General features: G+C 39.3%; 1 long non-coding RNA gene across 1 annotated transcript; it reads left to right on the top strand.

Annotated features, from left to right (window-relative positions):
- Positions 1 to 15,451: 15,451 nt before the first annotated feature.
- On the top strand, positions 15,452 to 17,255 carry LOC115296820. Its single transcript, XR_003911072.1, has 3 exons — positions 15,452 to 15,549; positions 16,587 to 16,746; positions 17,177 to 17,255. It is a non-coding gene; the product is annotated as an uncharacterized LOC115296820 (long non-coding RNA).
- Positions 17,256 to 23,988: the final 6,733 nt, after the last annotated feature.

The raw sequence follows: 23,988 nt of genomic DNA, 5'->3' as shown, positions 1-23,988 counted from the left end.
ATGTAAAGGTGGTTCACCACTTGCAGATTAATCAACGTGATACATCACATTTTAACAAAAAGAGGGATAAAAATCATCTCATAAATGTAGAAAAAGAATTTCACAAAATTCAACACCCATGTGTGATAAAAACCCTCAACAAAGTGGGTATAGAAGAAACATACTTCAGCAGCTATATGTGACAAGCCTACGCCTAACATGATACTCAACAATGAAAAATTTTTAGCTTAGAAAAGGAACAAGACAAGAGTGCCTACTCTTGCCACTTTTATTCAACATACTATTGGAAGTTTTAACGAGAGCAATTAGTCAAGAAAAAGAAACAAAAGTTATCCTAATCAGAAAGGAAGAAGTAAAACTGTCACTATTTGCAGTGATTTGCAGATCACATGATATTCTATATTAAAAAAAAACTCTAAAGACTCCATCAAAAAACTATTAGAACTAATAAATGAATTCATTAAAGTTGCAGGATACAAAAATCAATATACAAAATTCTGTTGTATTTATACAGTAATAAGAAAATATTAGAAAGAGAAATTAAGAAAATAATTCCATTTACAATTGCATCAAAATGAATAAAATAATTTCACCAAGGAGGTGAAAGACCTCTATACACTGAAAACTATAAGACATTAATGAAAGAAACTGAAGAAAACACAAATAAATAGAAAGATAATCTATGCTCACAGATTAAAATAATGAATGTTGTTAAAATGTCCATACTATCCAAGGCAATGTGCAAATACAGTGCAATTTCTATCAAAATTCCAATTGCATTTTTCACAGAAAAAGAACATGTAATCCTAAAATTTGTATGAAACTACAAAAGACCCTGAATAGAATATTGAAAAATCTTGAAAAAAAAAAAAAAAGAACAAAGCTAGAGGCATCATGATTTCAAACTATCTTACAAGGTTATAGCAATAAAAACAGTATGATATTGGAATAAAAACAGACAAGTGGATCAGTGAACAAAACAGAGAGGCCAGAAATAAGCCCACACACATATGGTCAATTAATTTATAACAAAGGAACCAAGAATATATAATCATATTGGGAAAACTGAAGAGCCACATACAAAAGAATTAAACTTGACCTCTTTTTATGCCATACACAAAAATTAAGATCTGAAACCATAAAACTCCTAGAAGAAAGCAGAGGCAATAGCTCCTTGACATTCTTGGTAATAACTTTTTGGATTTAAAACCAAAAGCAAAGGCAACCAAAGCAAAAATAAAACAGTGGGACTAGATCAAATTTAAAAATCAATAATAGAACTACCATATATGATCCAGAAACTTCACTTCTGAGTATTTATCTGAAGACAATGAAAACACCAAAGATCTATGCTCCCACATGTTTATTGCAGCATTTTTTCCTAGCCAAGACATAGAAGCAAACTAAATATGGCTGCATACAGGAAATGTGGTATATGAATGCACCCACACAGGGTTGTTTTTCTGTTATTGCTCAAGGTATCCTTCCATACTGCCATGTATCATCACTCCAGTTTAACAGATGGAGAAACTGCCTTGTAGGGAGAGTAGACAGACATGAAATGTACATCTATATGTACATACATACATATGCACACACATACACAATGGAGTATCATTCAGCCCTTAAGACAGAAGAAAATTTTGCCATTTGTGACCACATACATGGAGAGCATTATGCTAACTGAAACAAATCAGATAAAGAAAGACAAATACTATATGATCTCACTTATATGTGGAACCTTAAAAAAAAAACAAAAATCAAAAACAAGAAACCCAAATTTATAGATATAAGAAAACAGATTGACGGTCACCAGAGGGAGGGGTGGGAAGGGTGGGAGGAACGGGTGAAACTGGCCAAAATGTACATACAAACTTATGCTTATAAAATAATTGTCATGGGCATGTCCTGGACAGCATAATAACCATTGTCAATAATACTGTATTGTACATGTGAAAGTTGCTAAGAGAGTGGATCTTAAAAGTTCTCATCACAAGAAAAAGTCTGTATCTATGTGTGTTAATAATATTAACTAGACTTATGGCAATCCTTTCACAATATATACAAATATCAAATGTTATTCTGTATACCCAAACTTAATATAATCTTATAGGTCAAATATATCTCAATTTTAAAAAACTAAGGAAATATGAACCAACTATATTGGTTTTCATTAATAATAGTATATCATTATTGAAATAATAATCATTATTGGCTCCTTAATTGTGACAAATGTACCATACTATCATAAGATGTTAACGTCAAGGGAAACGAGGTGTGGGGTATATAGGAACTCTCTATACTATCTTTGCGACTTTTCTATAAACTAAATCTATTCTAAAATGAGGAATTTATTTTTTAAAAAGTTGAAGAAATTTTGCCATTGTGATGAGTTGAACTGGGGGTTGTAATCTCCAGCTTCTGACTGATAAGGATTCCCCCACACCAGTCTTTATTATAAATGGAAAAGCACTGGGTTTTTCATTTGATCACTTGTTTCTTTTTTTTTTTTAATTTTTAAAATGTTTTTATTTATTTTTGAGAGACAGAGAAGGACAGTGAGAGCAGGGGAGGGTCAGAGAGAGAGGGAGATACAAAATCCAGAGCAGGCTCCAGACTGAGCTAGCTGTCAGCACAGAGCCTGACGTGGGGCTCAAACCCACGAACCGTGAGATCATGACCTGAGCCGAAGCTGGACGCTTAACTGACTGAGTCACCCAGGTGCCCCTGATCCCTTGTTTCTTAACATTTGACTTTTAATTCTGAGTCTGTGGTCTGCTTTTCCTACAAGTCAGTTTCTCCATCTATAAAACTGGACAGATGGCAGTATGGTAAGACACCCGGAGTAACACTGAAAAAGCCATCCTGTGTGTGGGTATGTTAACCTCTAAAAGTGAGCTCCTATCAACACGGCCAACATCGCTAACAGTGACAGGCAAACTGGCTGTCACTAATTTTCATGTGAGAGTCAAAATGGACCTGCTGGTGGATCCTTCCTTCAGAAGGCCTCATTAAAATCACCTTTAAAAAATGTAACTACCCTACTATACTAGCAATTTCTGAGCCTTCTAGACAATGCGGGTACTTTATAAGACAAGCTAACCAGAAACGCTTGCAGACCCCTATCAGAGTATCATTGGCTCATCTCTGAAGCACAAAACATTTCCTCTCAGACGTTGTCAAAAGAGGTGAATGGAAAGATTCATCAAGTGACAATGAGAAATATATATATATTATATATATATATAAATATACATAAATGTTACACTAAAACTAAGAACTTTTTAAAAGAGTCTCTGTTTTTCTGCCTTGATGTAGCTTTACACATGGATTAATCTTTCATAAAAGAGAAAAGCACACAATTAATCAATGGTAGAATAGAAAAGTCATGCTGTCTAGTTTTATTTCATTAGGAAACTATTTTCAGCATTGTTTATTTTGGCACCGCTAACACATGTTGACATGAATTTGAATAATAAAGGTAAGATCTTTAGGAGACAAACCTATTTTTATACTGAGAAATATAAGCTATCACACCAAAGTATGAGTGTGTGTGTGTGTGTGTGTGTGTGTGTGAGAGAGAGAGAGAGAGAGAGAGAGAGAGAGAGAGAGAGAGCGAGAGCGCGAGTGTGCAGTTATGACAGGGTCAGAAACCCATAAATTAACCTGAAACAAACCATTGGAAAAACAGAGAACCTACATACCCGCAAATGTTCACGTTTGGACATGATCACAACAAAATGGCCAGAGGTGTACACAAATTTTTCACCTGTAAGTTACCACTGTTTTGCTCTCTAGCACCTGAATACTTTTCATGTCTCAGGAATTCCCCTCCTTACAAGTTCTGGTCCCAGGTAACGGCCGCTTCCCAGCATCCAAGCTAAAACTGCCAGATCATCCCTCTCACGGCATCATTCGCGGTTAACCTCTCCATACACCTGCCCCAGGCTTTGACAGAGGACACGGAGAAGCAGGAACAGTAGGGCAGTTTCTCCAGCAGCGGCAGGAGGAGTATTAGGGGCACCCAGTGCAGAGGGGCTGCAGTGGCCCGACACTAGGGGTGCAGTACCCTGCCCATTCACAATCTGTGCAAGTCGGTGTTCGGGGAACCAGTGGAAGTGTCCTCACTGGACGACTTTGTAGTGTAATTTTAGATGGCTAGGATACAGAGGAATTGGGCCACCTGATTTCAGTGGGGATACCAGAATCCAGCCCTCTTGGCATTTCTGTGAGCTACCCCTTATTCTCCCAATAAATTTCTTTTCTATTTAAGTCAAGGTAAGTTGGTTTATGTTTCTTACAACAGCATCCTAACCAATATAGGAATGGCTTCAGGCAATAGATTCCCAGAGAAATAGGGCAGAATCTGAGATTGATCAGTTGGCCTGGTCAAGGTAAAAGGCAATGATTCAGCCATGACTGAAGAATTGGAGAGGGGGGGTGGGCAACTATGACCCTCTTGGAACCTGCAGTGGTGAAACAGCACATTTCCTTGATTCCTCCAGGGTCATCAGGAATGAAGTGCCCATTGAGTGGTATTGCCGTAGATCAGTTTCTCAGCTTCAGCACTATTGACATTTTGGGCTGGGTCATTTCTTGTCATGAGGGCTGTCCTGTGTGTGCACTGTAGAGTGTGTAGCAGCATCCTGGCTCTGCCCACAAGATGCCAGTAGTAATAGCGGTGACAAATAAAAATGTCTCCTGACATTGCCAGATGTCCCTTCAGGGCAAAATCATCCACAGTTGAGAGCCACCATCATAAAAGACCATGAAAAAGAGGGTGAATTAAGAGACTTTGGGGTGGACAGCTTACTAAAGGAGAGTGACAACCCATACTTCTTAAATTCTTAGTTCAAGAGATAAGAGAGAAGACCAGGGCCACCCTCTGACTTTGCCAAAAGACTCCTTTACGACCTACGACTGCCAGGCTATGAGAGCCAAAGGCCAGTCTCACACTTGAGCCTTCCTCTGCCAGGTGGCCTCCAACCCAGCAAAGCCACTGGTGCTCAGAAGGCTGAAAACAGGAAACCATTTGGAACTTGAGGTGAGCTTCTTTTGAAGGACTTGCCTTCCCAGCTTCTGGGGGTGGGGGGAGCCTACAGACAGGCAGCCTTTAGCTGCCAGCCCTCTTTTGAAATTGCCTCAGCTGAAGAGGGTTTGCCAAGATCATGCCGCCTTCCAGGGGAGGTCAACATCCCATGACTGATGACACAGGGCTATCACATCCCTCACATCAATCCACACTTTGTGGATTTAGCTGAGGAGGCCTTGATGGAGACTGCACAGAGGTTAGCTGCTAAACTGGGCTCTCTGGAGAAGGGGGAAAGCCCTGATTTTTGTAACATTTGCCAATTTCCATGTACACAAGTTCCAACATGCCTCTTGTCACAGTCCAACTTCTCTCTCAGCCGCTTTCTGCTTTCTTCCCTTCTTATCTAGAGGTGGTGATGCCATTACCATGCCCTGAGTAAACTCTGGGACTCCAATTTCTGCCTGTCTCAGAGTCTGCTTCCAAGGAAATCCAACCTGAAACATATGGCAACTCAGCAAAGTGGACCCCTAGGAGGAAGAAGAGGCTCCCACCAGAGAAAAGACTTTCACTGTTCATTCAAATCATGAAGAGCCTTGTTCATCACACAAAGTTGTTTGGCAACATTGCATAGGCAATGGGGATACAGGGAACGTTTTAACTGGGCACTAACAAGATCCGACATACATTTGGGAAGGTTGTTCTGGAAGCAGAACATGGAATTAAGTGGAATGGCAAAAGACTGTTACAATAATCCGCTTGGGACAGTGACAATGGGGATGGAGAGCAAAGCCCACAATAAATTGGGAAGATCTGATGACTAATTAGATGTGATGGTGGGAAAGGGAAAAAAGTAGTCAAAGAGTAAGTTAAGATTCCTACTAATTTGGGAGACTAGTTGGATTAGTTCATGGCAGAGTGTTAGGAAGGAGATACATTTCCAACATGTTGAAATAAAGGTATGCCCACATGGATCATCAGGATGGAGATATTCAGAAGGGGTATATGTGACATAAACATGTGTTATATACTATATCATATCATATTACTCATATTCAGACCCTGACTATCCCAAAGCAAAGCTACATAAACACATACATTGTAGCAGGATAAAAATAAACAAATGGATGAAAAACTGAGATGAAAGGAATTAACAGAGAGGTGAGGTTATTAATACACAAAAGTCAACAGACAGCCCTAAACAACAACTATAGGCCGCCTAGGCTAAAAGCAAGGAAGTGACTCCAGAGAACCACCCATTTCCAGGTATTAGATCTGATGGGAAACATCTTCCAGGACTAACCATCCACTGAAGGCTTTTAAGTAAGGCCTATGATGGAAATCAAGATGTGGGACTCAGGCGGCGTGGGTGGTGGTGATAATTGTAGGCACAAGGAGAGTGTGTAACAGGAGAAGGAAAAGGTCCAAGGATGGAACCCTGGGAACACTGACGTTTAAGAGAAAAGCCGGAGAACGAGGGAAAGAGAGAGAACAGAGAAAATTAAGCTCTCCAAGAAATTCCAGATGTACAAACTGTAGATACAGAGTTTGAGATTACTTGCAAGTGTGTCTTATAATGTTTCTGTTTCTGTCAATGACAATAGAAACCTAAGTTCTTGAAACGTACCAATAATAACCTTCAAATGCTTGCCTGGGGTGGGAGGGAGGAGCGAACACAACAATCTCTTATCTATATTTTAGAAAATACAAATAAAATCCACTGTCAAAATAAAACCCAAAATGCAAAGGAATATTAGGTTATATCAGTGATGTCATGGTTATTATGATATGACTAAAGTAATATAATGGGCAGTAGCAGAATGTCTTTATTACTCTAATAATAATTTCTATCTTAATTCTAATTTTAAAGTAAAAATTATAGTTTATGTTCACCAGAAATAACGGAGTCTTCAGAAAAGATATACGTTTTTGAACAAAAAGTTTCTCTTAACATCTTAAGACTATACCAGGGTTATTTTTGTTTGATTGGTTGGTTTGGTTTGGTTTTTTAATTTTTTTTGTTTGGTTTTGTTTTTTGGTTTTGGGGAGGCGGGAGGTTGCCTTGCAAATCAATTCCTGTCTATATCCTACCATAACAAAAGAATCCCTAGGTTTACCTGGGGGTTAGCTGATAAATGAAATGAGGTCATCTCTGCCCTGAGGAAATTTGAGACCTGCCTACTCTCAGAGAAGGAAGGCTCTAGAAAATCAGATTGAGAGGTCACTGCAGGTGCTGCTTTCCTTGAGGGGTTTGGGAAGAGAGGAAATACTACAACATGCAAAGAAATATTTAATGTAAATATAAAGCATGGAGACTTCCTAATTAAAATACTTTCTGGTGTCTTCAATCAATGGAAATGTTGTGGAGAAAAATACACTATTTTATACCAGATTTTAAAATAAAACAGAAAATAGGAGTAGTCTGTGCATCTTGTATGAGAAAAGAATGAACAGATGTAAACCAGGCGACCAGATGAAAAGCCCATTGGGGAGAACTGGATGATTAATACACTACAAACAGGCTGGGACAGCGTGATTTATCTCCGTCTCAGAATGGAAGCCTCCGATGCAGAAAATGAGGTTAAAATGAAAAATGTAGGAATCTTGACAAACAACAGGACACGAGATAATCTATGTTTAAAAGAAGGGCATAAATTAAAACGGAGAACCAAAATTCTTGTAAGGAATCCAGGAATCTAGTGACAAGTTTTGGCGAGTAAATGGAGTTGGAGTTTTTCTTTAGAGAACTTGGGATTTTTCTCTATCTTGAGATACACCATAGATCTAGAATGAAATGACCCACTGCCTTTCTTAATAAAATGATGCCACTTTGTTGGTGGCAAAGATTTTACAGAGTGGGCCAGGGAAGCCACTTAGATCTTTCTTTGTGCTGCATGCAGAGGAATAATTGGGGTTTCCAGAGAAATCGTTGTACTCAGGTGATGAGTCATTGCAGAAACCAAATAAAAACAACCTCAAACCAGACTCAAATTCAACGGTATTCTAATATTATTAATAACCAAAATAAAAATAAAAGATCAGCTACCAGGTGGCAAACAAGGTGGTAGGTTTGCATTTTCTTTCTACAGATGAGGAGGCAGGTTTACAGTAGAAGGAAGACAATGTCAAAGTGAAGATTAACACACAGCTCTGACCTCTGGTGTCCACGTGGGAAGAGTGTTCCGGAGTTTGAACGTGTAACTTACTTGGGGGAAAGCGGTGTTTTCCTACACTTGGAAGGAAAAGTATCTCCACTTTTCCTATTCCTAGTTTACAAGATCAAGGCCTCAAGCTTTCTGGGAGAAGTCTTTAAATAGCTAAAATTTCATTATGGTACCAGTTTGTTAGCATAGTCCTTTTTTCTTTTTAAACCAAGAGCCGTATCAGGTACTGATTCATGGCTTTTTATATTTCATTTTGGATTTTTTTGTAACATAAGTTTTACTGAAGTTTATATACAGAACGTGAACACATAAAAAGTAGATAATTCAATTAATTTTCACAAATTGAACACACTATGTAACAAGCTTTCAGATAAAGAACCAGGACATGGTCAGACCCACAGAAGCCCCCTTGTGCCCAGCCTGGCCAGTCATCTTCTCTCAACAGTCACACTCCCTTTGAACTTGAACTCAATAAACTTGTTTTGTCTGTTTTTGAACTTCACAGAAAGAGAATCACACAACTTTATATATTATTGTGTTGAGTTTCTCGCATTCAACATTGTGGGATTCCTTTCTACAATTGCTTGTGGTTCTAGTTTGTTCATTTTCATTACTATGCAGTATTGCACAATTTATGTATCTATCCTACCACTGATAGGTATTTGTTGTGGGTTTTTTCTTGCATTTTTGATGGGGAAAACATAGCTATGAATACTTCTATGTACCTTTTTGGGGAACATGAGGAGTCATTTGGATTTACTGGCTATATTTTTGATGATTTTGGATGGAACTTAAAACTATATCCTTTTGTGGCACCTGGGTGGCTCAGTTGGTTAAACGTCCAGTTTCAGCTCAGGTCATGATCTTGTGGTTCATGAGCTTGAATCCTGAATCAGAGTCTGTGCTGACAGCTCAGAGTCTGCAGCCTGCTTTGGATTCTGTCTCCCTCTCTCTCTGCCCCCGCCCCCCTCACTCATGCTCTGTCTCTCTCTGTCTCTCAAAAATAAATAAATGTTAAAAAAAAATTTAAAAACTATATCCTTTCTCTCTTTTCAGTGTGTATTCCTTTATTTGATGGTGGTTAACACTTGAGAACATCTACTCCATTTATCTTATTTAAAATTTTCCCTAACAGTGTTTCCAGTAATTGCCTTAAGACGTGGCAAAGCCTTAAGCTCCTTGAACATGTTACTTACTGCATGTTACAGGAATTAAACAGTAATCAAATAAGATGCCAGTATAGACTCCTATTAATGGACATATGGCAGATGAGGTTCACGGCCAATAAAACATACTGAATGATATTGCATTGCAATGCATTGACAAGCTGGCTAGAATAGACTGCAAGGAAGAGTCAGGTCAAAAACTAAGGGACTGGGGTGCCTAGGTAGCTTAGTCAGTTAGGCGTCCAACTTTGGCTCAGGTCATCATCTCGCAGTTTGTGAGTTCAAGCCCTACGTTGGGCTCTGTGCTGATAGCTCAGAGCCTGGAGCCTCCTTCAGATTCTGTGTCTCCCCCTTCTCTGACCCTCCTATGCTCATGCTCTGTCTCTCTCTGTCTCTCAATAATAATAAAAACGTTAAAAGGATTAAAAAAAAACTGAAGGGGAGTGTGCAAAGAGGAGGGAACACTGATGTAGCTTTCATCTCACAGGCTTGTACTCAAGTGGGTGAACAGGAACCCTGATATGCACAGCCTTCTGGAGGTTTGCGGGGGGCAGAGATAAAACCCAGGATCCAAAGGGTACACCCTCACTGGAAAGATAAACTAGAAATTGCCCCTACCTCCCAGGAAACTGCAAAGATAATCTGCAATGAGTGGAAGAAGATGAAGAAAAAAGTAATAAAAAATTCTCCATATAGAGCACCTGGGTGGCTCAGTTGGTTGAGCAACCGACTTTGGCTCAGGTCACGATCTCACAGATCACTGCTGTCCGCCTGTCGGTGCACAGCCCACTTCAGACCCTCTGCCCCCCTCTCTCTGCCCCTCCCTTGCTTGCACTCTCCCCCCCCAAAATAAATATTTTTTTTAAATAACTCCATATAGACTGTAAAGTAAGTCTCAACAAGTTTCTTTTTTTTTTTTCTCAACAAGTTTCAAAGGAATGGTATCAAACTGCATAGCTTAGAAACCAGGAACAAAATAATAACCAGAAATATCCCATATTTGAAAATAAAGAAATATGGTTCTAAATAATTGTTCAGGGGAGAAATTATAACAAATAAGGCACCATATAGAACTAAATAATAATGAAAAATCTATATATCAAAACTTTTGGCATGCAGCAAAAATAGTGGAGAGATATATAACCTTTACTGCATCTATTAGGAATGAAGAAAAAGGCCACATATAGTGAACAAAGAATTCAACTTAAAAAATTAGTGAATATAGGGCGCCTGGGTGGCTCAGCCAAGTTAAGCATCTGACTTTGGCTCAGGTCATGATCTCATGGCTTGTGGGTTCATGTCAGGCTCTGTGATGACAGCTTAGAACCTGGAGCCTACTTCGGATTCTGTCTCTTTCTCTTTCTCTCTCTCTGCCTTCTGCCCTCCCTCCTCCCGACTCATGCTCTGACTGTCCCTCTCTCTCAAAAATAAATAAAACATTGAATTTTTAAAAAGAAATTAGCAAAAGAACAGCAAGATAAATCCAAGACAAAAGATGGAGGTAAGAAATAATAGTGATAAAAGGCAAAATTTTAAATCAATGGAGGAGAGCACTTGTTGGGATGAGCACTGGGTGTTATATGGGAACCAACTTGACAATAAACTATACTAAAATAAGTAAATAAGTAAAGAAATAAATAAATAAGAAAGAAAGAAAGAAATTCAAAATCAGAAAACAAATGTGCAATAGTGAAAATGAACAAATCCAGAAGCTGGTTCTTCAGGATGATTAATAAAATTGACAAACTTCTTCTATGACTGATAAAGAAAAAAAGAGGCAGAAATAAACAATAATAGGAATGAAAAAGGACACATAACTATAGATACTATAGACATAACAAAAGGGTAGTATGAGGGACTTTATACAAACAAATTTTAAAACTTAGATAAAATAGATTCCCAGAAAATGAAAACTTACCAAGACTGACTCAAAATAAATGAAATATCTGACTCCTCCTAAGGAAATTGACGTGATGGTCAAAATCCTTCCTATATGAGAGATAATAATAGGTTCTTTTTAAAAGCCTCCATGTTTTGGAGCAATTTGTCACAAGCATTAGGACCCCACGACAGTATCCATATTTGTGATAAAGGTCTCTAGGTAAATTGGAATATAAGCTAGACATTGATATTAAGAAACTATGATTAATTTTAGATATGATTCTGGTATTATGTTTAAAAACAAGTCTTTTTATCTTTTAGAGATACATTTTAAATTATTTGTGGAGGAAATGATATGAAATTGGAATTTTCCTTAAAGTAATGAAATAGGTGGGGGTCACACAAAAGAAGACTGGCCATGTCCCGATAGCTGATGGGGGTGGGTGGAGGTACAGGGCTTTATGATGTCATTCTCTTCTCTTTTGTATATACTTGACATTTTCAGAACAGAATTTTTTTAAGTTCCCCAGGATAAAACCATAGCTTACATATATTTTTGTAAATATTATTTTAATCCATTCAATAGTTAATTAAAAGCATTTAAAAGTGAACTCAGCGTTGTCAACATAAATTGGATACAACTTCTTAGATAACTTGGATCCCTCTTTTATATATATATATATATATATATATAAAACATATATATATATATGTTTTACAGGATCCCTCTTTTATATATATATATATATATAAAACATATATATATATATATGTTTTACAGGAAGTACATGGTAGTTTTATCTTTGAACACACTTCAAATACATTTTAGAATAAAAACATCTATAACCAATCATTTTCCTTGTATGAAAAACACCAATCTCCCCCACCCCATCTTCCCCACCCCATCTTCTTGTAAAGTCTGAATCCTTACATCCAAACTCAGCCTCTTTCCAACACTAACAGCAATTTCTGGTCTCAATTTGCCCACTATCTACCCACTAGAAGGCATGTCACTCCCTTCAGAACAGGGACCCTATAGTTACTTTGTGTGCATGGTCCTAGCAGAGTCCCCCACCCGTGGTTCATGTTCAATAAATAGCAGCAGGGTTCTGAACTGCATTTTGCCAGCTCCCACATCCCTCACTGGCTTATGGTAAGGCTTAAAACAGATGAAAATAAAAGCCTTAGGAACTGAATGTCTAATTGCTCCAGATCCTCTGCTCCAGGTAGAAAGCAGACAGTCCTCACCTTTTAAAAGAGCCTCCTTGCATGGAGGAGGGGGTTCCTTCCCTCACTCACTCCACTACCACAAGCAAGTGGAGTGTCTCCGTGTTCCTTCACTCACTGGTTGGCTTCTCCAGCATGGGGTGGAGAGGCTAGAACCAAAGGACTGCAAAGCCCCAGTTTGCTGTCTCTCCCCTATGGCTGTTTCTGTAGAGACAGGTACGTTACTCAGAGCACATTTTGAAATAAACTCTGTCACTTCAGTTAATTCAGAAGGGGCACGGTGAGCTCCTATGTCTAAAGGGCACAAAATAATGGGGGTTTCCTGTGTGGCCTCACCAAACTTAAGGTATCTTTGTTTTGTTTGTTTAGAGAGAGACTGGGGTGAGGGGCAGAGGGAGAAAGAAAGAATCTACGCTCAGCGTAAAGTCCAATGTGGGGCTTGACCTGAGCCAAAATCAAGATTTGGATACTCAACCTACTTAACCACCCAGGTGCCAATAAGGTATCTTCTTAAGTAGCTCAAGCACTAACCAGAAATCCTACAAATCTCAACTTCCCTTATTCCTTTGTTCTTGACAAGGTAAAAAGAATTTGAGAAAAGCTTTTATTTTATTTTTAATTTCTGTCTTTTTTGCCCTTCCATATTTAGGACAAAACAAAATAATGGATTATTATGCTTGACAGGGGCACAAAATGATTTCAGTTAAATTTAAGATTGGTATTTAACATGTCAGTTCATCATTTTAAATTGATTTCTGTGCAGATCAAGAAAGAAAAAAGGATTTGGGGATGAATCCCAAAAAGCTGAGTAACCAGCCATTCTGTGTGGATTTTTTTCAAGTCACAATTGAGAGGTAGTCTACATAATCCTGTTTTTTACTGTTCAGATGAATTCTCCTCATTTTTCCTATGTCTGATCCATACTTGTTTTTCTATATGGTATAAGTATGATTACCGCAAGAGTTTCATACCCAAGACGAGCTGAAGGATAATGTTATATTTGAGTATTTTCTTGAACCCCTACTTCACTTCCTGCAGCTGTCACAAACTCTACCTCTCAGACCCTCCTGTTGTGACGCTGGCCCATCTCCTGCCCCTCCTAGAACATAACTGTACCTTTTAGTCAACCTTATTCCACTGGAACAAATAATGCACCCTTGTAGCTAAGAATTATTATAGCTTCCAGAGAGGAGCTCTCCATTCTGGTCCCAAAGTTCAACTGACTATTTATTTATTTATTTATGGATTTATTTCTTTTCTGTGTGTGTGAGAGAGAGAGCTTGTGAGAGGGGCAGAGGCAAAGAGAGAGGGAGAGAGAGAGAGAATCCCAAGCAGGTTCCACACTGTCAGCACAGAACCAGATGTGGAGCGCAAACCCATGAACTGTGAGATCAAGACCTGAGCAGAATGAGCCATCCAGGTGCCTTTATGTGCTTGTTTTGTTTTGTTTTGTTTTGTTTTGTTTTGAGAGAGGGTATATAGAGAGACAGAGAGGAGAAAGCAGGGCAGAGGCAGAGGGAAAGAGAATCTCATGCAAGCTCCATGCCCAGCACGGAGCCTGACACAGGGTTTGATCTCACCACCATGAGATCATGACCTGAGCTGAAATCAAGAGTCAAACACTCAACCGACTGAGCAATCCAGGTGCCCTGCAATGTACTCTTTAAACCAATAGGCCTAATTCATCAGGAGAATCATGCACCATGTATACTTTATAAAATTTACCTCGCTGGAAGAGTTATCTTCTAGGAAGGCATCATAGGGTCATATGCATGGCAACAAGCTCTGTTTTCTTTTGCTCCATAGGAAACTGGTGTCTCTTGAAAGACTGCAGGGGGAAAAAAACCTCTCTCACCACCCTTTGCCAACCATTTTTGCTCTCTAAGTCTCCTGTGTCAGCTTAGTACTAGCAGAGAACTGCTAGTGCCTGTCTGCACACCTGAAAACCAGAAGTGACCCATGTGTGTGCGTGCCTCCGACACAGAGAAGAAGCAGGGACAGCTCAGGCTAAGATCAATTGCATTGGTTCCCATCTCCACTGTGGATCGGTTCACTTGTGTTTGCTTCTCTCAAACCTCCATTCTGGTTAGTGAACACAGTGAAGAAATTCATATGGCCTGGAATGGTGTGTGAATGTGCATATGTCTCTGGGTGTGTTATTTAGGTAATTTAGAAAAACACGTATGTGAAAGATGAACAAGGAAGAGCCTGGAACTGCTGTCTTGTAACTAGTTTCCCTGTTGCATTAAACGTCTACTACCATCATGTACTTGTTGTGGACCAGTGGGATTCAAAAGCAAGACATGCATAACACAGACTAAAACAGCCCTTCCCCAGATTCCGGAGAACAGCTTGGGGTAAGGCTGTTTCATCAAAGGAAGCCCTGCTCTGCTGCAAGAGTGGCTTTGCTCATTCTGCTAATGAATTAGTGGTGTTCGCGTGCCAGGCAGGAAACAACAATCTGGGGACGATTTCTACATACAGCTCGATGTTTCATCCAAACGCGATTAACCCCCAGCCAAAAATTTTTGCCCCCGCAACATGAAATAACTCAGAGCCGGAGGCTGAGTTGATGAGAACTAATCTTTTGTCCACATTTGAAGAAAGGTGTCACCTGATTTTTCTTTCTGCATAATAGCTTTGGAGAGAAACATAAATAAGCCTCTTGGGTTTTTCCCCCTATTTGAAGGCATTTTTAGTGAGAATCACACAAATCTGCTGGATTAGAGATTAATTTGGAGATGACTTGGGGGGGAGTCAACAACTATGCAAATTTTATAACAAAAGAGTTATTAGATACATATTAGACACTGACCTTTAAAGTCACAGTGTAGCAGATCAGGAGCTATAAACATAACCTTGCTTTTATCTATTATTGGGGAAGCAGTAGAGGATTGCAGTAAAATATACACACCAGGGCATCAGAATGATTCAAGATTTTTACAATGCCCCCATCACTTTAGACGACAGTGGGAATTTTGGAGACTTTCTATGCCCCCCTATCAACAAAGAGGGATCAAGATACCCACCAACCTCATTAAGAACCTGAATGAGACAGTTCAAGTAAAGGTCCTCGTGCAAAGTGAGTACTCACCAAGCAGTCGCTGTTCCTACTGGCCGTGTAGCTTTTCCATGCATATTGTAACTATGCTGTAAGTGTAATGAAGATTACGTAGCAAACTGGAGGAAACAGTACGAGTTTATCTCATTCAAATTAGCAGTAACTCAAAGTGTTAATACATGAATTTTCTCCATAATTCACACTGCCTTATCCATGTATCCTTATCTTTAGTAGATTATTAAAAATAAAATACCACTTAGTGCATCTGAGACTGCTGATGTACAAGAAGCTTTCTGAATGCATGATGATCCAACTACAGCCAGCTGACTCAGAAAGTGGCAAAACAACTCAGTGTTTGGGTACAGAACATGGTTTCTATTTTAAAGATCTTGATCCTTTAAACCTCAATTTCTTCACCAGCCACGGTTTCAGATGGAGGGAGCCAGGAAGGCAATCACTTGCCACTTCCTGCTTCTCCACTAAGTGGTGGGGCCGGGATTAAAAGATGAATCTTTTTGACACCAAAGTATGTGCATTTAACTAGCATGCTACACTGCTTCCCGGGCTGGGGATAAAGTCAGAGCTGCGCCAGGTTCCCAACCAGCAATGCCCGAGGGAAGTAATGGGGTACAGAGGCGAAAAGTGCAGCCCACCGCCCAAGAGGGTTAGAATCCCGCCCTGCTGCATGTGCTACAAAACCTTTGGAAAATTACTTAATCTCTGTGCCCGAGCTTCCTTCTCTGGGCAGTGAGGATGGAAAGGATACTTGCTCACCAATTCATAGGAGGATTAAATACCCTAATATATGCAATCTGCTTAAAGCAGCACCTAACCTATAACAGCAGTTGCTCCCTGCTATTTATCTTGATGGACATACAGGAAAGATCTTAGGGCCTTGTTTCCTTCTTCGTTTGTTTGTTATTAGATCTGAGGGATATTGACTCATTTGCAACAAACTTTTTACTTTGTCCTAAAAATCTGGGGATATGCCTTTTATCTCTTAAGCATTCACTACTTCAAACACGGCTCATATTTATTTTTTTCTTCCTATTTCACAGGGATTTCTGGGGATTTAAGGAGATATTTCTAAGTCAAGCTATCCCTCCTTGAGGACTGCAAGTGTTATTTATCTTTGGGGCAATGGTTTCAATATCACTAGACTTAAAAAATAGGTCATTGCAACTTTTTGTAAACTGCTAAGAACTGTGGAATGGTAAGGTAAGCTTTTTTTTTTAATGTTCATTTATTTCTTTTGAGAGAGAGAGCAAGAGAGAGCACAGGCAGGGAGGGGCAGAGAGAGAGAGGGAGACAGAGAATCCCAGGAAGGCTCTGTGCTATCAGCACAGAGCCGGATGCGGGCCTCAAACTCACAAGCCGTGAGATCATGACCTGAGCCAAAATCGAGAGTCAGATGCTTAACCAACTGAGCCACCCAGACACCTCTGTAAGGTAAGCTCTTACCTGGGGAAGTTGGATCTTATCATGGAGCTTGTATTTAAGTCAATTTTGTATGAAAAAAAAAAAAACACAACATAAACCTGACTTTAAAGTCAACATTTAAGGCGAAAAGATAAAGGTAGTTAAAACTATTCTTCAATATGTCTTAGAGTATCAGGACAGTATTTCTGTTCTTGTTTTTGTTTTACAGCAATTCCACTGAAGTTTTTTCTCTGGCTCCAGGACAGATCACATTTCTTCTGTTGAGCACCAAATAAAATAACTGGCTTGTAGTTAAGTCAATTTTGTATGAAAAAAAACCATGCACAACATAAACCAAACACTTTATATATATACTATCTCATTTACTCCTCACAGTTACCTTAGGAAGTATTAGTGATTCCTTTTTTACCTGTGAAGGACTGAGGCAAAGCAAAGTGAGTGACCTGCTCATGGACACCAGCAGGTAGACCGTGAAACAGAATTTTCATCTCAGTTCTCTTGGACGCGGAAGCATCTATTTTCCCTCTCCAGGTTCTCTCTGCCTAGAACCATTCTTGCATGGCAGTGAGGGAGACAAATTGTCCTTTGCTCTGTTCAAGACTACTTAGCATCTATTAGAGGAAACACTGCGTTTAGATCTCTTCAACTTGAACTGCATACAAAGAAGCTGGAGGAAATACAAAGGCTAAGGAACTGGTTTGAAAAAAGTCTCAGGGGGGCTTCTATTTAAGAGTGGAAAGATTCAGGGAGGGATAGAAAGGACAATACTGACTCCGCTGGGTTTAGGGACATACATAAGTCATGCAGGGAAGCAGAGGAAGAGTCAGCCTGGACCTCTGTGTAGCTTGGTGCACCCCTCCTTGAAGACAGGGCTGGATGGGGGCCTCCTGAGCTCTGTTCCATCTCGCAGTTCTAGGAATCCACCAGGAGCATCACTAAGAACTGTAGGGAAGTCTGAGAGGTTTTACAGAGGCTAGCTACAGACATCACTCAGCTGATTCCTGGAATGCTGTTCTGAAGGGGGAAGCAGACATTACTGTCTTCCTCTCATTGAATGATGGAGAAATGAGACTCAGACACTCATGGCACAGGGAAAGTGACCATTCTACAGGTGACCCCAAAGATAGGAGCCTGACATACCGGTTTCCAGGGCGGGGCTTCAAGCACATCAGTGAGAGCACCCACGCCTACCCTCCAGGCCTGGACAAAGTGTACAAGGCACACCTAGTAAGCCACCACCTGCCTGAGGGAGGTCACCAGGACACAATCCGGGGAAGGTTCCCCACGGCTCTTCCCATCTATCTGAGGCCACCAGAGCAGCCCATCACCTTTGTATAAATAAGCCTGTAAAAGAGACCATTTACTCAAATTGCTGGTCTTCAATAAAGGCAGGATCGTTTCTTGTAGTCTTGTTCTTTCTAAAGGGTTCTTTTCCTTTTCATTGCTTTTTTCAGAGTATATATACAATATCGTTAATATAAAAAAGAAAAAAACAGAAAAGTATACAAAATAAGATAAACACTGTAAAGAAGACCATGTGTTTACTACATATATTTTTCTTTACAAAACTGAGATATGTTACAGTTTGCGACATGGATAACAGCAGGAGTAATACTGATGAACTAGCTGGTGTGCCAGGTGCCGCGCCACGGGCTTGATTCGCATCATCTCACTTCATGAAAGCGATCCTGGACAGGAAACGTTTGACACTTTCTCCAGGTCCAATCCAGTATGGCACTTTTAAGGAGTCAGATTCCCCTCCCCGCTTTTTCTTTAAAAGGAAGGAAGGGAGGGAGGAAAAGAAAAATCCAAAAAATATCTAATGATACTGACCATCGAAATGAGCTAGATCAGTTTATCATCCTTAATCGACTGAGCCACCCAGGTGCCCTAGATCAGTTTATCATCCTAATTACAGCCTCAGAGGCATGATTAATATTAAGATCTAAGAACTGGGCACCTGGCTGGCTCAGTTGGTTAAGCATCTGACTTTGGCTCAGGTCATGATCTCATGGTTCGTGGGTTGGAGTCCTGCATCTGCTGAGCCTGTGCCCCACTTCTGGCAAGCCCTGCTTCTCTCTCTCTCTCTGCGCCCCTTGCTCACTTTCACACACTCTCTCTCTCACAGCAAACAAACAAGACAAAAAACCACCTAGGAGGAACAAACAAAAATTAACATGAATGATAAACCCTGGATCTATAAGGCCCCTCTGGCCTCTGCTAATCTGAAAATTCAACAATGGCCCGCCGCACTTAATCGCCAGGCCAATGGTAAATTTATCAGTCTAATTTCAGAACTGTTTATAGAGTTGGTGCTTCAGCCACACTTAATTTTGATGACCTTCTGGAAAGGTCAACTGCTTTTTATAGTTCTGCAATTGTTAGTCATCTAGCTGTGTTTTTTTTAAATATTTATTGGTTTATTTTGAGAGAGAGAGAGAGAGAGTGCACGTTAGGGAGGGAGTCGGAGAATCCTAAGCAGGCTCTGTGCGTTCCAAGGGGGCTCAACCTCATGAACTGTGAGATCATGACCTGAGCAGAAATCAAGAAGGGGGATGCCTACCCATCCGAGCCACCCAGGCACCCCCAGGTTGTGTAACTGTTAGACATGATGCTGATATAACTTTATGAAGGCATATAACAAAGACCAACACGTCTAAACACTAAAGTTTTCACCTATAATTTCTAAACAGAATTATGTATGGAATGTAGAAAAATAATGAAAAAATAATTTAAAAAATTTTAAAGTCATTATAGAGGCATCCACATTTCCATCATCTTGTTTTCTCTTCACTTTAGTTGGTTGTACTTATATTTATATTTATAGTTTTCCAGTGTTTTTCCATTTCTCTACTAACTCTAACATTAATTCTTTCCTCTGGAACTCAGAGATAATTTGTAGTTTAAAAATCCTTTAAGGCCATTGAACTTTAAAATGTGCCTTCTTAATTAAAATCATCAAAAAACAAGCCCTAACAGAGGGCTTTCTATGGTAAGACACTTTTACGTAACAAATTTTTTTCTTTGCAGTGTGTCTCCATTCCAACTATCACCCATAAGGCAGAAAATTAGACATGTACGAGTCACTATTCCCGTACTTTAAAGCAACTATATCCTCATTCAAGCCAGGTTTAAAAATATGAGGGGCACCTGGGTGGCTCAGTGGTTGGATGTCCGACTTTGGCTCAGGTCATGAACTCGTGGTTTGTGGGTTCAAGTCTGGCATTGGGCTTGCTGCTGTTAGCCTGTCAGTGTGGAGCTCGCTTCTGAAATTCTGTCTTCCTTTCTCCCTGCCCCTCCCTAATGTACTTTCTCATGGCCTCTCTCTCTCTCTCTGTATCAAAAAATAAATAAATAACATTTAAAAAACCCTATAATTTAAAAAAAGGTGAGATGTAAGAATATTTTTAAAGGCTAATTTGCTTTCTTTCCTGAGTATATTTTCCTTGGAATTTGGGTTTTGGAATGCACTGCCAACCTCAAACTGTGGCTGTGCCATAACAGTGGATTTGGGAGACATCCCATTTGTGCCCAGAGCAGGGCCATGTGTTGGTACTTTATAAATATTTGTTGAATGAATGAATTTGCAACTGATACAGTGATTTGAGGAACACAGACAGAAATGGGCAACTCACATCTCTACCCCCTACCATGATCCAAGCCAAGAAAATCTCAGTTCTTCCCAAGTCCCATAAATGGCACTGACACCCTAGTCACTTGGTCTTGGCCACAAAGACTGGCTGTAGTTGGGATTTTGCTATGAAGCAGCATGAGGCTTCTTCTCAAATGCTGACCCGGACCTCAACTGCTGATCTCATATTTTTTCTAAGAATTTCTCTGACACAAAGAAGAGAAATAGAGGTTAGACAGAAGTTACCTATCCAATTTTCTGGGAAAGAACAATTGCTTATATGACCTAGAAACTAAGATTTGTGTTTCAATCACAGCTACTCGTTGTCTTTACAGTGTGCACAGAAGAACTTTCTTTTCAAATGATTGGAATACTTCAAAATGTGTTTAGTTGGTGGGGTGCCTGGGTGGCTCGGCTCAATTGGTTTAGCATCTGACGTCAGCTCAGGTCATGACCTCACAATTCATGAGTTTAAGCCCTGCGTAGGGCTCTGTGCTGACGGTTCAGAGCCTGGAGCCTGCTTCAGATCCTGTGTGTGCGTGTGTGTCTCTCTCTGTTTCTCCTCTGCTTGCACTCTGTCTCTCAAAAAATAAAATAAAAACATCAAAAATGTTTTTAAAAAAGAAGTGCTTTAAGCTAAAGCTATGTAATGAACTTGGTATTCAAATGGGAAAAATGTTCAGCTTTGAAGACAAAAAAAAAAGGAAAAGGATAGATGGACAGTGAGAAAAAAGAGTTGGGGATAAATTTAACCAAGGAAGTACACGATTTGTACAGGGAAAATTATAGAACGTTGCTGAAAGAAATTAAAGAAGACCTAAATAAATGAAACACATAGCATGTATATGGATTTAAGACTTAGTGTTGTTAAGACAGCAATACCACACCAAAATAAAAAGCTTTCACACAGCAAAGGAAACCATCAACAAAATGAAAAGGTGACCTGCTGAATGGGAAAAGATATGTGCAGATGACATATTTAATAAGAGGTTATTATCCAAAATACATAAAGAATTTATGTAACTCAACACCAAGAAATAATAAGAATCTGATTTAGAAATGGGAAAAGTACCTAAATAGATATTTTCCAAAGAAGACACACAAATGGGCAGCGTTTGCATGCAAAGCTGCCCAACATCAGGGAAATGCAAATCAAAACCACAATGAGATAGCATGTTACCCTAGTCAGAATGGCTGGACACGAAAAAAGACAAGAAATAACATGTATTGGTGAAAATGTGGGGGAAAGGGAACCCTCACGTGCTGTTGGCAGGAATGTAAACTGGTACAGCCACTGTGGAAAACAGTATGGAGGTTCCTCCCCCCAAATTAAAAATACCATATGATCTAGCAATTCTACTACTGGAAATTACACAGAGAAAGCAAAAACATTAATTTAAAAAAATACATGCACCTCTATGTTTATTGCAGCATTATCTACAATAGCCAAGATATGGAAGCAACCCAAATGCCTATCAATAGATGAATAGAAAAAAGGAGATGTATACATATACATATTTGTATAATGGAATGTTACTCAGACGTAAGAAAGAATGGGATCCTGCCATCAGTAACAACATAGATGGACTTACAATATTATGCTAAGTGAAATAAGCCAGACAGAGAAAGACAAAGACCACATTATTTCATTTATATGTGTAATCTAAAACAACAAAACAAATGAACAAACAAACAAAAACTAGAAAGAGACTCATAAATACAGAGAATAAACTGGTAGTTGCCAGAGGGGAAGGAGTCCAGAAATGGGCAAAATAGGTGAAGGGGTTTAAGAGGTCTAAACTTCCAATTATAAAATAAATAAGTCATGGAGATGAAAGGTACATTTAGCATAGGGAATATGGTCAATAATATTGTAATAATGACTGGTGACAGATGGCAGCTACAGTTAACTGTGGAGAGCAGGCATAATATATAGAATTATCAAATCACTACACTGTACAACCAAAACTAATATAACATTTGATGTCAACTACACTTCAACAGTTAGATTCTTTAAAAAATAAAAAAGGAAAATTCCTCCTTCAGAGCTACTTTTAACCTATATCTTCTTTTAAAAAAAAAAAGGGTAAGAAAAACAGATGGGGATACCACCCCAAGTGATACATGGATTTATTTTAATCCCAAACAAAATCTCAATAACCTTTTTTGCAGAAATGGAAAAATGATCATAAAATTCATATGGAATTTCAAGGGAGCCCAAATAGCCAAAACAATCTTGACAAAGGAAAAACAAATTTGGAAAACCCACACTTCCTGATAACAAAACTTACCAGAAAAAAACCTCATTAGTAATCAAAATAGTGTGTGGTACTAACAAAGATCAATGGAATTGAACTGAAAATCCAGAAATAAACCTAAACGTCTAAGGCCAATTGCTTTTGATGAAGGTGCCAAAACCATTCAATGGAAAGAGAATATACTTGTCAACAAATAAAGTTGCTGGACAACTGATAACTACATGCAAAACAATGAAACAGGGGGGCGCCTGGGTGTCTCAGTCGTTTAAGCCTCTGACACTTGATTTCTGTTGAGGTCATGATCCCATGGTTCATGAATTGGATCCCCTCTGCTGCTCTGCACTGACAGCGTGGAGCCTGCTTGGGGTTCTCTCTCTTTCCCTCTCTGTCCGCCCCCTGCTCATGTGCTCATGTGCGCTCGCTCGCTCTCTCTCTCTCTCTCTCTCTCAAAATAAATAAATAAACTCTAAAAAATAAAACTGGACCCCTACCTAACAATATACACATTTACTCAAAATGGATCAACAACCTAATTATAAGAGTTAAAACCAAAACCACTCTTACAAGAAAACATGGAGGTAAATCTTCATGGTTGTGCATTCAGCAATTGATTTTTTAAGTTTGTTTGTTTGTTTGCTTGCTTGCTTATTTACTTATTTATTTCGAGAGAGAAAGAGAGAGTGAGAGCGAGACTGAGAGAGAGAGAGACAGAGACAGAGAATCCCAAGCAGACTCCACACTGTAAGTGAGAAGTCTGATGGGGGGCTCGAATCCATGAACCTTGAGATCATGACCCGAGCTGAAATCAAGAGTTGGATGTTGAACCAAGTGAGCCACCCGGGCGCCTCAGCAATTGATTTTTAGTTATGACCTCAAAAGCACAAGCAACAAAAGGTAGATAAATTAGCCTTCATCAAAATTAAAAATCTTTGTGCATCAAAGGAAACCATCAAAAGAGTAAAAAGATTCATGGAACGGGAAAAGTTATTTGAAAATTATATATCTGATAGGGGTCATCCATTATCTGGAATATAGAAATAATTCTTACACCTCAACAACAAAATGACAAACAATCCATTTAAAAATAAAGGACTTGGATAGACATTTCTCCAAAGAAAGTGTATGAGTGGC

The sequence above is a fragment of the Suricata suricatta genome, chromosome 7, assembly GCF_006229205.1.
Source record: "Suricata suricatta isolate VVHF042 chromosome 7, meerkat_22Aug2017_6uvM2_HiC, whole genome shotgun sequence".
NCBI classification, from domain to species: domain Eukaryota; kingdom Metazoa; phylum Chordata; class Mammalia; order Carnivora; family Herpestidae; genus Suricata; species Suricata suricatta.
Note: the sequence above shows the minus strand (reverse complement) of the source record. Positions and strands in the feature narration are given on the sequence as shown.